At 39.2% G+C, this 13635-nt stretch overlaps 1 long non-coding RNA gene across 2 annotated transcripts in view; it reads right to left on the reverse strand.

Annotated features, from left to right (window-relative positions):
• Nucleotides 1–212: 212 nt before the first annotated feature.
• The window catches only part of LOC148676234 (uncharacterized), a 49172-nt gene continuing 35749 nt past the window's right edge, over nucleotides 213–13635 (reverse strand). The window contains exons 1-3 of one of the 2 annotated variants that reach the window (XR_015926310.1): nucleotides 11509–11772; nucleotides 11209–11395; nucleotides 213–306 (exon numbers count right to left, since the gene is read on the reverse strand). This is a non-coding gene — a long non-coding RNA (uncharacterized LOC148676234). Of the gene's footprint in view, nucleotides 307–11208; nucleotides 11396–11508; nucleotides 11773–13635 lie in introns of those variants that run through there. The other variant, XR_015926308.1, reaches the window with a different exon arrangement.

The following is a 13635-nucleotide window of genomic DNA, read 5'->3' on the forward strand; positions in this document are numbered from 1 at the left end:
GAAGTAGTTTTATCTTTTAAGGAGTCATATTTTAATTTTAAAAAAGTAGATTTGTGAGATCAAATGGTTGAATTTGTTGAATGGTACTTCATAAGTAAATGCAATTGATACTTTTGAGAATATTCATTACAAAAGCTGTAAGTAAATGGAAACATTTAAATCCTGGATTCTCTACATGACTTCCTTATAAACATGCAGAAAACAAACAAAAATACGGTTAACTTGCTCACCTTGGAAAACACCTGGAATGGAAAAGAGGAAAAGGAGGTTTGATGTCTTCCAAGCTGGTGTGAGCAGTTTGGGGACCTATAAAGAAAACATTAATAGATGGGTTTTAAAATGAGCCAACATAAAACATGACCCACACTGTCAGAAAGTAACCATACTCACTTGAAGCGGTATACAACAAAGGGGCTTAAGAGAGCTCTAATAAAAGCATAATATTGTCTAGAATACTACAGTCGGCAAAAAGCAGTCAAAAGATTTAACCATGCTAAACTTTCCACAGCACTTACTGTACATCACATGGTTTATCACATCAAGCTTTATTGAATTAAATCTTTTAACTAGCTTCACATTGAAAGCATGAAAATGAAAATGCCAAGCAAAGGCAGCCTTTTCAGAAATGCAGGATGGTTACAAATTAAATAACCAGCATACAGGACATACTGTACTATTAACCTGGTTTTTAATCCCACATAGTTTCACAATTGATTAGAAAGCAACCTACTTCATCTTTCATGTGCCGCAGTGTTCCAGAGCCAAGTTCCAGGCTCTGCTCTTTGCTATGTGGCAGAGAAGATCAAATACTCAAACAGCACAATGGCCTTGAGACTGAACGCTAATGAACGTAGGGGAAAAAAAAATGTGTACCTACAGTGAAAGAAACCAAGTCAGCAATGCTGAGTAAGATTTGACAAATGATAAAATCTTCAGGCTGACCTTCTAAACTGTATCTTATCTCCATTTTTCCGAACTTATAGGACATAATTGTTCCGGGTGCAACAATTGTGAGAGAAAGATTGCCAGTCTCCTAGCATGAGCTAGCAGGAATGCGTTTGAACATATATAGCCCTGCCAGACTAAAAGAAATGGCTTTGATGTATGCGACACAGTCCCAAGCATAAAAGGGAGCAGAAATAAAAATCATGCAGGTTCTGTTAGCTTGGCCTTTTCTTCAGATTCACACAGACAAGGCTGATATTGTCAGCTCTGTCACCAATTAGCTATGAGAAAACTGGCTGATTCCACTTTGCAGTTTGGAGGGCGCTCGATTTAACAGAGTGGAGCTTGAAATGTGCTTTACTGTGAAGGCGATCCCCTTTTGATTTATCGATACTGCTAAAGGGACAGGGCCATATCACTTTAGAGCTGGCTCTCTGAAAGCAGAGGTGGAGAAGCCTCCGGTTTCAACCGAGACAGGGAAAGGCCAGGCAGATGTGTCATCCAGAAAGTGGATTATGCGTCAGAACCTGCCACTCCTTAGCGCACTCCTCTTTTTCAATCCCGCGGCGCATCAGGGAGAAAGTGGGGCTGTTGAAAGCCAGTCCGCAGGATTTTCACACCTACAGAGACTCGTTCAACAACCGGCATTTAGAAGGACAGGCTTTCGAAAAACCTGGCATGAGAGAAAGAGGAGGTTCTGGGACTTGGAAGGATTTCCCTCTCTTACTGCCAACTGTGTCAAGTCTTCCATTGCCGCTCAGTGTAATTCTTAATAAACTTAATAAATTCTTGCGTCTGTATTTAGGGAAACCACTTTATCACTGAAGAGCACCTCCCCCTGAGTGTCACGTGGCATTCCACATAGGCAGTACCACAACACGGGTGATAATGAGGAAATACTTCACGAGTTGAAATAAGGGGGACCATTCAGGGAGGCCACAGCAGGATTTAGCAAGGACAACTGGATTGCACTACAATACGAACAATGCCACAGGCTCATTCATCACCCAAGGCAGGACCTCAGTTTAATGTCTCATCCAAAGGACAGCACCTCCTACAAAACGACGGCACAGGTTAGGAAATTCTGATCCACAGGGAAGAGCTCCACCAACTCTGGACAGTTGACCAATACCACTTAGAGTTCACTCCTGGCTTCCCATAGGTTTCCTGTCCCTGCACTAATCCTGCCCAATGTCTGAGCTTCTGAGATCTGACAAGTTCAGGCTACAATGTGATCAGGTAGATTTCAAATTTCACTTGCTGTGAAATAGGCATTATTTCAAGTGTTTTCAGAACTAAGAGAAGTTAGTTCTGAAGAAGTACCTATTACTGCCCCTTCAGTAAAGCAATGTAGGTATTGACTCAAACCTTTCAGATAACATACTGAATATTGGTTGCAATGTAGACCTACTATACATGCTGGTATCTTGAACTGGGAATAATGAAGACTAATACAGGCAGCACTTAACACATTAACCATAGAATCGTTATTTTAATTAATTTTACACATAAAATATACACATAGGAGACTAAATAATTAAATAAACTTCAGACGTGGACATGCTCTGTGGATAAAATATTCCCTTAAAAACCACTGGTATTCCAAACTATTTCTGGAAACGCATGCCAATTGCAATGATGGTTACAAGGTTGCTAAGAGAGAGGTCTGTGCATTTAAGATTCTACACTTCTTTCTATTCTTATTTTAACCGTGTCAATTTAAGAGAATAACAAAGAATACAAATGAGAAAGATGCCAGGGTATCGGCTTCAACAACATGGCTGGGCGGCTTGTTCCAGACTCCCACAACCCTTTGTGTAAAGAAGTTCCCTCTGACGTCCATTTTAAATGTAGTACCATGCAGTTGGCAAAATGTCCTCTGGTGTAAGTTTCACTGCTCATTCTGAAGATAGAGATCAAAATTAGAAACTGGCACACTCTAAGCATGATGGGAACTAGGGAAAGTGAGGGGGTACTGTGACCATAGAGCCCTGCTTTTGGCTTTGTTTGCAGTGCAGCTCCCGCAGTTCGAAGTTCACGATTTTACAGTTGATGTGGGTTTCCTCCAAGCTGCCTCAAAGATGACTGGGCTGACCACATCCACATTCTGAAACATTTTTGTAGAACCCCTAACCAAATTTATGTCAAAGTGGTCGCCCCGGCAGGAACTGAATCATTTACGCTGCCCTGGACTCTGCCTAATGCAGCACTTCAGATAAAACTACTAGGGAATCCTCTGGCCAAACGCAGGGGCGTTTGGGATGACTCACCCTCCGCCTGTGGGAGGGCAAATGAACACCCTACGCTGCAGGTAAAAATGTGGCTTCAGAGGAGATGACCAGCAGAGGAAAGAAAAAAATTAACTTTGGTTGTGGTCAGTAAGGGAGGGGGTGGGGCGGGCTGAAGGACTGACCTTCATCACTGGTCACTTCCAGGTCAGCTTTTATGTTTCCAAACAACTCATATGACCAACAGACTTTAAATATCCATTAAACAGGCCAAATAAATTATTGGGACCGATAGGGCTTGTAAGACCATCTCACAATAATCAGAAAACAAAGCATTAGTGTTACAATTCTGGTTTTAACTCTAGGGACAAAGCTCCATTTCTACATGACTCTGACGACTTAACACCTGAAGTATATAAAAGGGTTTACCTTTTAAACTTAATGGCTTTCACGTCAGTTACAGTACATCTCCCCAACTGCCTCTTATGTGGTAGATAAAGGGCAGCAGTACCTCTTGTATTCTACCATTTCAGTTTCTTAAAATAATGAAAATGTGAGCAAATCTCAAAGACGTACACCGTGTGGGACAAATGTTAAATAAGGATAACGTGCATTGTATTCTATGTATCCTTTAAAAGGAAAAGCATGACTAATTTGACAACAACTTGTGTCTTTTACCTCTAGGATAGTTAATGTTCATATGATGGTATATATTTGATCAGGTCCCTTCCTCTGGCCTTCCAATACTCCAAACATTTAGGGGTGGGAGCCTAAAACTAATCTAGACATTCTGCAAACCTATCCTGAATATACACTAGGTTATGCTAGTAGGTAAAGTCAAAATTATACATACTGTATAAGCTGCAGATAGAACAGAGAGGAGACATTATCAAATTTATTTTTCAGAAAACTACTTTGCTATTATGAAAGAATATTCACTCCCTCACTCTGGCACTTGACATGTCCTTCTTTGAGAAGAGTTTTGGAAGCTCTTGTTCTAATTTGATATGAAATGCTTCTATCTGAGTGTCTTTAAACTGGTAGGTTTCCTATGCTGTGGGTGACAGTATTCCATCAACAGGATTAGGTCCATGTGTCTCACACTCTGGGACTTGCTGACATGTAAATCTTCTATGTCCCAGCAGTAAGACCACAGCTACGTATTTTAAATAAGTTTTGAGGATTTTAAATAAGTGAATTGGGTCTCCACATAGTAATCTCTGCTGAAGACTTAAAACAATGCACTACATTGACTGGCTGAACTCCTCAAAGCAGATATCGCTGTTAACCTCACCTTTTCATCTCTATGTGTAGACTGCTTTTAAAAATGATTCTCTCTGTGTCTGATCAGAATATAATATTTGGTCATAGAGCTCAGTGGTTTTGACCAAAAATGTACAGTACATTTTGGCATTCTGTCTTAATGTTGTGCAGTAACTTCATCCATCCAGATGCAAAAACTATTGTTCTGATATTGTTCTATTAAGGTATGTTGCAAATTTTTCCTAAACCATGTAACTTTTGGAATAGTTTTGACCCTTTATTATAAGCGCTTTTTAACGATGTAATTACATTTTGTATGCTGTGTATGTTTACCAAATCATAAAATATATTTTAGAAAAATGATAATCGGGAAGGAGAATACTTTTTTCTTTGTGTCTTTTTACCCAAGCATCCCAAATTTCTGCACTTTCCAAAGAACTGCAATGGAATATCTTTCACCTTGTGATCAAGAGCGTAAGAACGTTATAAGAAAAGGCAGTCTGGCTCTTTAGACTTTGCCATTTTTCTACTAAGTAACCAAGCTTAATTTGCAGGGATCCTGGTGTATCAGTACTCTACAGCTGAGCCTGGCTATTATATTCCATGCATTGAAGTCACTTTCTCTGCTTAAGAAAAAGCAATGATTTCTGTTATCTGTGCACAATTTCTATATTAATGGAAATTGCATATTATATATATATAAATTCAATTTACATTCAACATGCATTCATTAATACATTCAACAATATATAAATACCTTATATTTATGTCCTTTATAAAATACTTGAGAACTCAAAAACAATTGCACTTAAGGATCTAATAAACTAAACTTGAATTGTGCAGGTTAAATGAAGAAACATGAAATCTACTGGCTACAGTAGAATGTTTAGTAGGTATGGGTAGTGCCTCTTTGTAATGCTGTCTCACATGGATCAAAATCTCTTCCTTGTGTTAGACCAGTGATGAATCTTCCTCTCCCTCTAGTTCCTCTTCATATCTATTCTCTGTGCAAGACAGCAACATGCTATTTTCAGTTATACTTGTCAGCAGAAGCTTTCTAGGAGCAGCTGTGTCTCAGACAGGAATGCCTACTGTTATATCTATGTACATATGAACAGTCGAGACAGGGCTTCTCAACCAATGCAAATTTAGCTGGGTGTGTGAATGGAGTTGATAAAATTGACTTCATCAAGGCATTTCTGTACCTTTCACCAAAAGCAACCAGCACACAATCAGCAAAGTGAAAGTTGGGGCTTTAACAAACTTATATTCCATAGACATTACAGTAATTTTTATACTGCATTGAGCAACTTGCAATCCACATTGAACATAAAATAAATCTTAAGCTAGAAATAAGGTTTAACGCAACACGGGCCTCTTTATCAATTATAGTATTTCTGTCCCAGATTTTTCCCGACTTATCTAAAATGCTGAAGGTCTTGGAAAACACTCTTTGAAATAGTAGTTACGTACTGTACCATAAAATAAAATCAAGGTTATCGGACATTACAGAAGATGGTTTCATTTTTCCAAACAATCAAAGCGCCATGCATAAATTACAATGTGAAGATAAAATTATTTCAAACTACAATTCTGGTTAAAAAAACCAAAACCTGACCTATAAACCTCCAAATTATTTGAATATCTGGTGATTAATTATACCGTTTGAATTCCCACTTCCTTTCTCGTATTAAAATAGGTTTGCAAGAATTTTGTCAAAATGCAACCGTTAAACTGCTACCAGGGGAATAAGGTGGCTGTGCTGGAGACCAAACGCTGGGGGAAATTTCCATTAAACCTTATACTTCCCTGTTTCTCTGTGATGTTAAACAGATCCAGGACAAGCAGATGTAATGTGCTAGATATTGTAGCTAACAGCTGAGCTAGTATGAAAAACACACATTGCCTGCAAGCCAAGCTGCAGTATTTGGACATTTTGAAATATTCAATAAAAACAGCACTGCCTGTGCCTGGCATTTGGGAAAATGAAATGTTAGAAACAGTAGCAAAAACTAAAAGCTTTAATTTTCACATGATCTTTCTCGAGAAAGTAAAATGATCTCCATGATATAAACACTAAAGTTGCTACATTCACTTTAACCTAATTAGCTCTGAAATGAGACATTCAACAGCACTACAGTGATACTTTACCTATCACTCATTTGTAGTTTTCCTAATATCTCTCCTGAGATAATCCCTCATCGATTGTTTTGCACAAGATTATTCCAACCAGAAAGAGCAATATGGGCTCTGATAAACCTATTGCCTTTGAACACTACATGTGTAAAGCAAGCATAAGGAAAAACACACCATCAATGGACATGGTAACAAGCAGCAGCTGGGAGTACACGTTTAAATACATTAACACGTGAATATAATTTATATTCACGTACTCTACCTCATGTTAGTCCACTCCTAACAAACACACTTTCACACTTATGTCTGGAATGCACTTCCAAGTATTATTGTAATTAGAGAGAGGCTGAGAACAGAAAAAATTAGACCTCTTACAATAGCATGGTGATGATTTTATTTATCGGCTGCAGTAATTTCTTTGTATTTTTCTGAAATTATCTGTGAATATTTAAGAGTCTAGCAAGACATAGCTTAAGTATGGAAAAGATAAAATGTATTAGTTTATTCGACATTTGCAAGTACACAGTATATATATGTACATCACCTAACTCTAATTTAGATAGCCTAAGGGGAATTCATCAGTGGAGTTCATGGAAGTCCACTTAAAACCAAGAAGAGGAGACAGTTCTTTGCACAAATGGTTGTGGGAGTGTGGAACAAGCTTGCCAGCAATATTGTTGAAGACCCATCTTTCAAAAAATGACTGGATTAGATCCTCTAATCAAGTAACTATTACTGTAGCTACCAAATGACTAGTTAGACTCAATAGTCTCCTCTCGTTTGTAACTATTCTTATGCGATATTCTTAGCTGGTTAGAAACTGTTAATAATAATTGCTTATACTTATATTGCGCTTTTCTGGACACTCCACTCAAAGCGCTTTACAGGTAATGGGGACTCCCCTCCACCACCACCAATGTGCAGCATCCACCTGGATGATGCGACAGCAGCCATAGTGCGCCAGAACGCTCACCACACATCAGTTATCAGTGGGGAAGAGAGCAGAGGAAAGTTAGCCAATTCATAGAGGGGGATTATTAGGAGGCCATGATTGGTAAGGGCCAATGGGAAATTTGGCCAGGACGCCGGGGTTACACCCCTACTCTTTTCGAGAAACGCCCTGAGTTTTTTAATGACCACAGAGAGTCAGGACCTCGGTTTTACGTCTCATCCGAAGGACAGCGCCTGTTTACAGTATAGTGTCCCCATCACTATACTGGGGCATTAGGACCCACATGGGCCGCAGGGTGAGCGCCCCCTGCTGGCCTCACTAACACCTCTTCCAGCAGCAACCATAGTTTTTCCCAGGAGGTCTCCCATCCAGGTACTGAGCAGGCTCACACCCGCTTAGCTTCAGTGGGTTGCCAGTTGTGAGTTGCAGTGATATGGCTGTTCTTTTGTACTGATCTTGAATTTTGAGAACCTAACCTGTTGCTGCTGGAAGAGATGTGTAAAATGTAATTTGGAGCATGTGAAATCACAACTGAGTTAGACTTGAATATCTTAATTAACTTGTATTAACTGAGCACACCCAAAAAGGCAGCAGTTAACATTAAACTTTAAAGTAAACCTTCAAACTACTAGCAAACTGAGGGCTTGTTCTAAGGGCAAAATTGGGATCAAAGGTAGCTTCAGCCTTGGTGGGAAACTGGATGAAGGCTGACACAGAAGCAGTACAGACAGGCCCCAGAATCCCCTTCACTCCCCATTGATTGTGAAACAACTACGACAATAGCTCACAACCAAAAAACAAAGCCGTTCATTTATCTGGTAATGCACTTATTATTAGAATAACTGATGAAATGTAAACCTGGTGACCCTTCTACACTTACAGTATTAACTATTATATACTAATAGCAATTTGTTCATATTGTCCGGGTTTGGATGTCTTCTGGTAATGATGGTAGGTTTAATAAATGACCTCCTGTCCTCAGTATTAGCAAGACACAGCTTACTGACAAAGGCATGCTCACCACACACTCTCTACACAGATCCTCCGCACTGCTCACTCAGGAGAACACGTGAAAACGATACAAATATTTCAAACTTATCAGGCATGTCCATCAGTGCTTCTGTATTTTCAGGAACACATCGGAGGAAAAAAAAAAACTGAGTATTCACCTGTATGTGCTAAGCTGTAATATTATGTAAGTCCAAAATCCCATTATTTGCTTTTCCTTAAATGAAATTAGCCCAAAGAGATCCAATTCTCTTATAGGGCAAACCATTTCAAATACTGCATTGTGATACATTTGTACAGTTCATATGGACGAATACATATGTTTAATCAGGAATAAGCAAAATGTGAATCATGTGCTGAAACTACTGAATCACAGTGTTAATCCAGGCAGTTGCATTTCTCTTTTTTTTTTTACGCCTACTGATGATAAACTGCAACGTAACGAGGTTTCGTAACGAGAGGCTTGGCACTCAAAGGAAAATGTCTTAACTCTGTTAGCCTAAGGAGGTGTGACAGGACAGACAACCACTGCGTCGTGGCACAGAAAGAATGCCACACCTTCTCTAGAATGGAGTCATGTGGCAGGACGAGCCGCACTCCGCCAGGTTTGGCGGGAACTCTGGTCGCAATGGCCGAGCTTATCTTGACCCAGCCCTTATACACCACATTCATTCCCCTTTCTTCCTGCTCCTCTGTTGATAGAAACAGGTAGCCTTGAAGCCTAATTTTAGAGCATTGTTCAGACCAGTTTCCGACAGCTATATATAAAGGGCAATAAAACAATTAGGTTGGCATGCGTGACAGTTTAATGGCCGGCCTGATTCTTTTAAGACACTCCCTCACACTGGCTGGCTCATTCATCAGTGTGAGCAGAAACACTTTGCATGCTGGGAGGTATTTCCTACCGAGCAACGATCGCTCTACTTTTAACTTTTTCAAAGTCCAAATGGACAAATGTGCTATATATACACACTCGGCGTTGATACTGTACTTTGTCTCGAAAAGGTTGTACACAGCACTTTACCACACCAATTTCATTATTCATTTTTACAGTACATCAAATATTTATGATTGGTGAAATAGGTAAGGAGCAATTATCTCTTTTTGAACATACGGCAGATGTACATTTGATAAATCATGCAGCACACAATCCGCACACAAGCCTGAAAAACTACATTCAGTATTTTTATAATCCTCTTAATTTACTACTATTCATTAATTATCCAATGGCCAACAAAACAAAGTACAATATTGTCTATTAACAGATATTTTTAGATTCACAAGCCTAACCCCTTGGTTTGTATCGGTCAATGGCATCCCTTTTGCTGTATGCTGTTTCACAGGTTTCAGTGTTTCCTCGTGAGATCTGAGATCAGGTGACATCTTTACCTTTGAGCCGTGTTGAGGTTATTACTGGTGCGAAACCCAAGTGCAAGTCTCAAGAAGAGGCAGAGGGACCCACTTGTTTATACAGTACGTGCTGACGTCCATTTACTGAAGAGTCATAAGTGCTGCAGCTGGCCTAATTTATACTATTTTTATGCACTCTATTTGGCCAGTGACTAAGCTCCTAAAAAAACGAGGAAAAAAAAAGAAAACAGATGCAGCCCAGATCGACATGACTTTACCACTCGACACTGATTCATCCCCCTGGTCAGTCCTTCTTAGCGGAGCTCTGGTACATGAATGACATCTGGCTGCTGTCACAGTGCTGGAAACTAGGTGATTCATCCTTGTTGGCAAGACGCAACAGGGTGATGGACCAAGACATGTGTCTGCTACTCTACTAGCCAGCCAATTGCAGAGCACCACGAGCCACCATGGTGCAAAAGCAACTTATTTGATCATTAATAATTAATCTCACTGAAGCTTTTATCCAAAGCAACATACATTAGTACACATTGATACAGCTGAGCATGTTGCTGGAGCAATGCAAGCGAAGTATCTTGATCAGGAGTACGAAACCAGTGCTTCACCTGGGTATTGAACCCACTACCTTCCTGTTACTGGTCCAGAGACCCCAGACCACTCCCCCCCTGCTACTGTTGCAGCTGCACTGGACCTTGAGATATTTTTCCTTTGAAGAACTGATTCAGTGCCCTTTCCCACAGCTCATTTCTCAGACCACGGTCATTCAAAAACAGCTCATGTTTGGCAAGTTTCCGAAAAAAAAAACCCTACACACAGCGTTGACAGTTAGGCAGGCCAACCGAGAAACTTCCGCGTTCAAACGGAGGAGACTCTTCATGAGAAAGGGATAAATACCAGAGAAACCTGGTGGCACGTCTTCCAAATATTGACGCCCTTTCTTTTTGTGAAGCAATTCAAGATAAGGGTAAACTGCACTGTAAACGTTTCATTCATGATGTCATTTGTCATGTACCACTGTGTTTGGAGCAGAAATTACACACAAAAAGTATAAATCATGAATGACAGTCAGCTGAACACCCATGACAATTTATGCCAGTCCCTCGTGTGTTGCTTTGCATAATTTGTACTTTTAACTGAAATAATTTACTGCAGCTATAAGGTTTTTTTTAGCCTCCCCCACACACTCCCCTACCCCAACAGTTTCCAAGTTTTAGTCAGTTATCGGGAATCTGCAAACAATTTTACAATTTTAACATGCAACAGATGATATCCATTAGTAGCCAATGCCCTTTTTTTTTTACTTACTCAGTCTGGGTGAAAGGAGTATTTCCTGATGGCTGAGTGCTGCTTGCTGTGAGAGGCAAGCAGTTCCCTCTTCCTCTGCTACACATATCAGAATTACACTTTTCCCTTTTTCTCAGGAGCAGAGCCATTCATTTGAGACCCGGACTCAGGAGAAGGATATAACTGCTGACAGCGTTTCAATTTTCTGCTGTAAAAAAAATAAATAAAAAAAATCAGTCCACACAACTTTCTGGCAGAGGCTTTTAGCTGCATTCTTCATAGTTTAATCAGTAAACAGCCTTAAAGTGACAGTTACTATACCAGCTCTGAGCTCCAGCGCTCATTAATCCAACAAAACCAAGGTGATTACGAAGCTGAATTCATTTCCTGCTGTGCTGGTAGTGGCCAAGCCTGCTGATAGCGCTGTTATCACATGTCACTGAGTGGGGATCGTCTCGCCCGGCGGTTCTGACTGAGCTACGAGAACTAAGAGCTGTAGGCAAGTCACACATGGGAGGCAGATACCAGGAGTTCTTATAGAGAACCGCCAAGGGGCTGACCAGTTCCAGAGCAGCCTATCACAGGAGAAGGCAGTGTCCTGTTACAGACTTCTGAATTGAGAGGTTAGAGAAAGGACATCCATTCAAAAAAAAGAGAAAAAATGAGCAGCACTCATGAAAACGCCTAGGCTGTGCCTTCAGTCTTTAAAAGCAGGAAACTCCCCTGCCTAAGACTGAAGAATCGACTGCGACTCTAAATAAGGGAATTGTCTGGTACGTTCAGAGACGGTCCCCCACACTGAGAATGTATCCTGAAGAGAGATTCCAATTTCCAACAATGCAACTCTATTTTCTGTGTGTGTCAACATATAGATCCACACACTGGTATGCTCTGTCCCATTTATTCTTAAAAGAATAAGTTGTTTTCTACTAATTTCACATTTGTGGAAAAAAAAGTGAGATGAAATAAGCTCTGAAATCGTTTTGCCAAATCAGAGAAACAGACGTGTCTCTTGCCAATTCAGACTTTTCTTTAAACCATTTGACATCGTTTGGAGTTTGCAGTAAAAGGAACTACAGTTTACTGTACGTGTATGAACGCACATGTACAGTATGAATGGCTGGAATAATGCCCGATCCATTCATGGATCAAGTTAAATAAAATTACTTCATATACAGATGGTAAACTGAAAGGTTAAGTCACAATTTCAGAAAAATCCTCTTTTTTACCAAAATTCTATAATGTTTCTCTTTTAAACTGGGATTTTTCTACCAGAATAGCATTGAAACATTTCTAATAAATTCTAAGCTTAAATGGAAAAAAAAGAAATATTACTCATTCATAAAAAATCATTGACCCTCTTTTTTTAAGTGGAATATATGGAATTTATAGTTAAAAAAGTAAAGACACAATAATTGAAGCTGAATAGTTATAAAACCATATTTTGATGGATCCATGTATACCTATGTAATGTATTTAAAAAAAAAAAACACAAGCAAAAAATCCTACTCTTATATCCTATAATCCTGATCTTTTTCATCCCTGTAAACAATAGTATAATGGCTTGATTTTATCATCTGTATTGACATCTTCTCCTTTACTTATAAATATTACAAGAAAACAAGCTAATTATTTCATACAAATAAAATTAAATTCTGTAATTAAATACAGAAAATTAAACATGGCAAATTAACCGATGAGGTGGAGGCTTGAAAGTCTAAAGTAATCGTTATTGTATAACCTGAGGAGATAGCCCTTTTGTTAGCAGATAGTTCTATTTAAATTCGATTTTTAAAAACAACTGCCTAGGTAAGAGTGTGATACCACCTTCATTAACCCATGAAAACCTACATTTAATATCAAAAAGAAGTTTCTATAAAAACGGCAAATCATCAATTATGGAATTCCCCTGTTCCATCAGACCAATGTGCAATATTAATGCAACAAATCCACAGGCATAGTTAGATGTAACCAATGCCTTACTGTTTTGTCTGTATAGTTAATTGACACTTCTGTGTCTTGGAAAAAGTACCTTATTTCACATCTTGTCTCAGTAATCTGACACCCATATATAATTTTCAGGACCTTTAAACCTTAAGCTTCACCTGTTTTTGTTTCAGCAGCTACCAGTCCAAAAGCCCGAAACTGCTCTTGCGTGACTAATCCTAAAAGTGTGTAACTTTAAGAGCAAACTGACTCATCCCGAACATACCGTTTACAAAGCAACTAAACTTTAATATAACTATTGGTGTTTGGTTTTCAGTCTCGTTCTATAGCTTTCAGTAACACAGCTCTTTTACTTTTGTCTGCATTTGAACAAGAGACACCCGACAGTCAGAAAACCGCATGCTATATTTTCAAAATTTTCAAATGTGAAAAATCAAATGATACATACTAGTAGATCTCTGAAAGGAGAGGGAAATTCTGATGCATACATGTGCTTTCTAA

This window comes from Lepisosteus platostomus, chromosome 2, assembly GCF_059453375.1.
Source record: "Lepisosteus platostomus isolate fLepPlt1 chromosome 2, fLepPlt1.hap1, whole genome shotgun sequence".
NCBI classification, from domain to species: domain Eukaryota; kingdom Metazoa; phylum Chordata; class Actinopteri; order Semionotiformes; family Lepisosteidae; genus Lepisosteus; species Lepisosteus platostomus.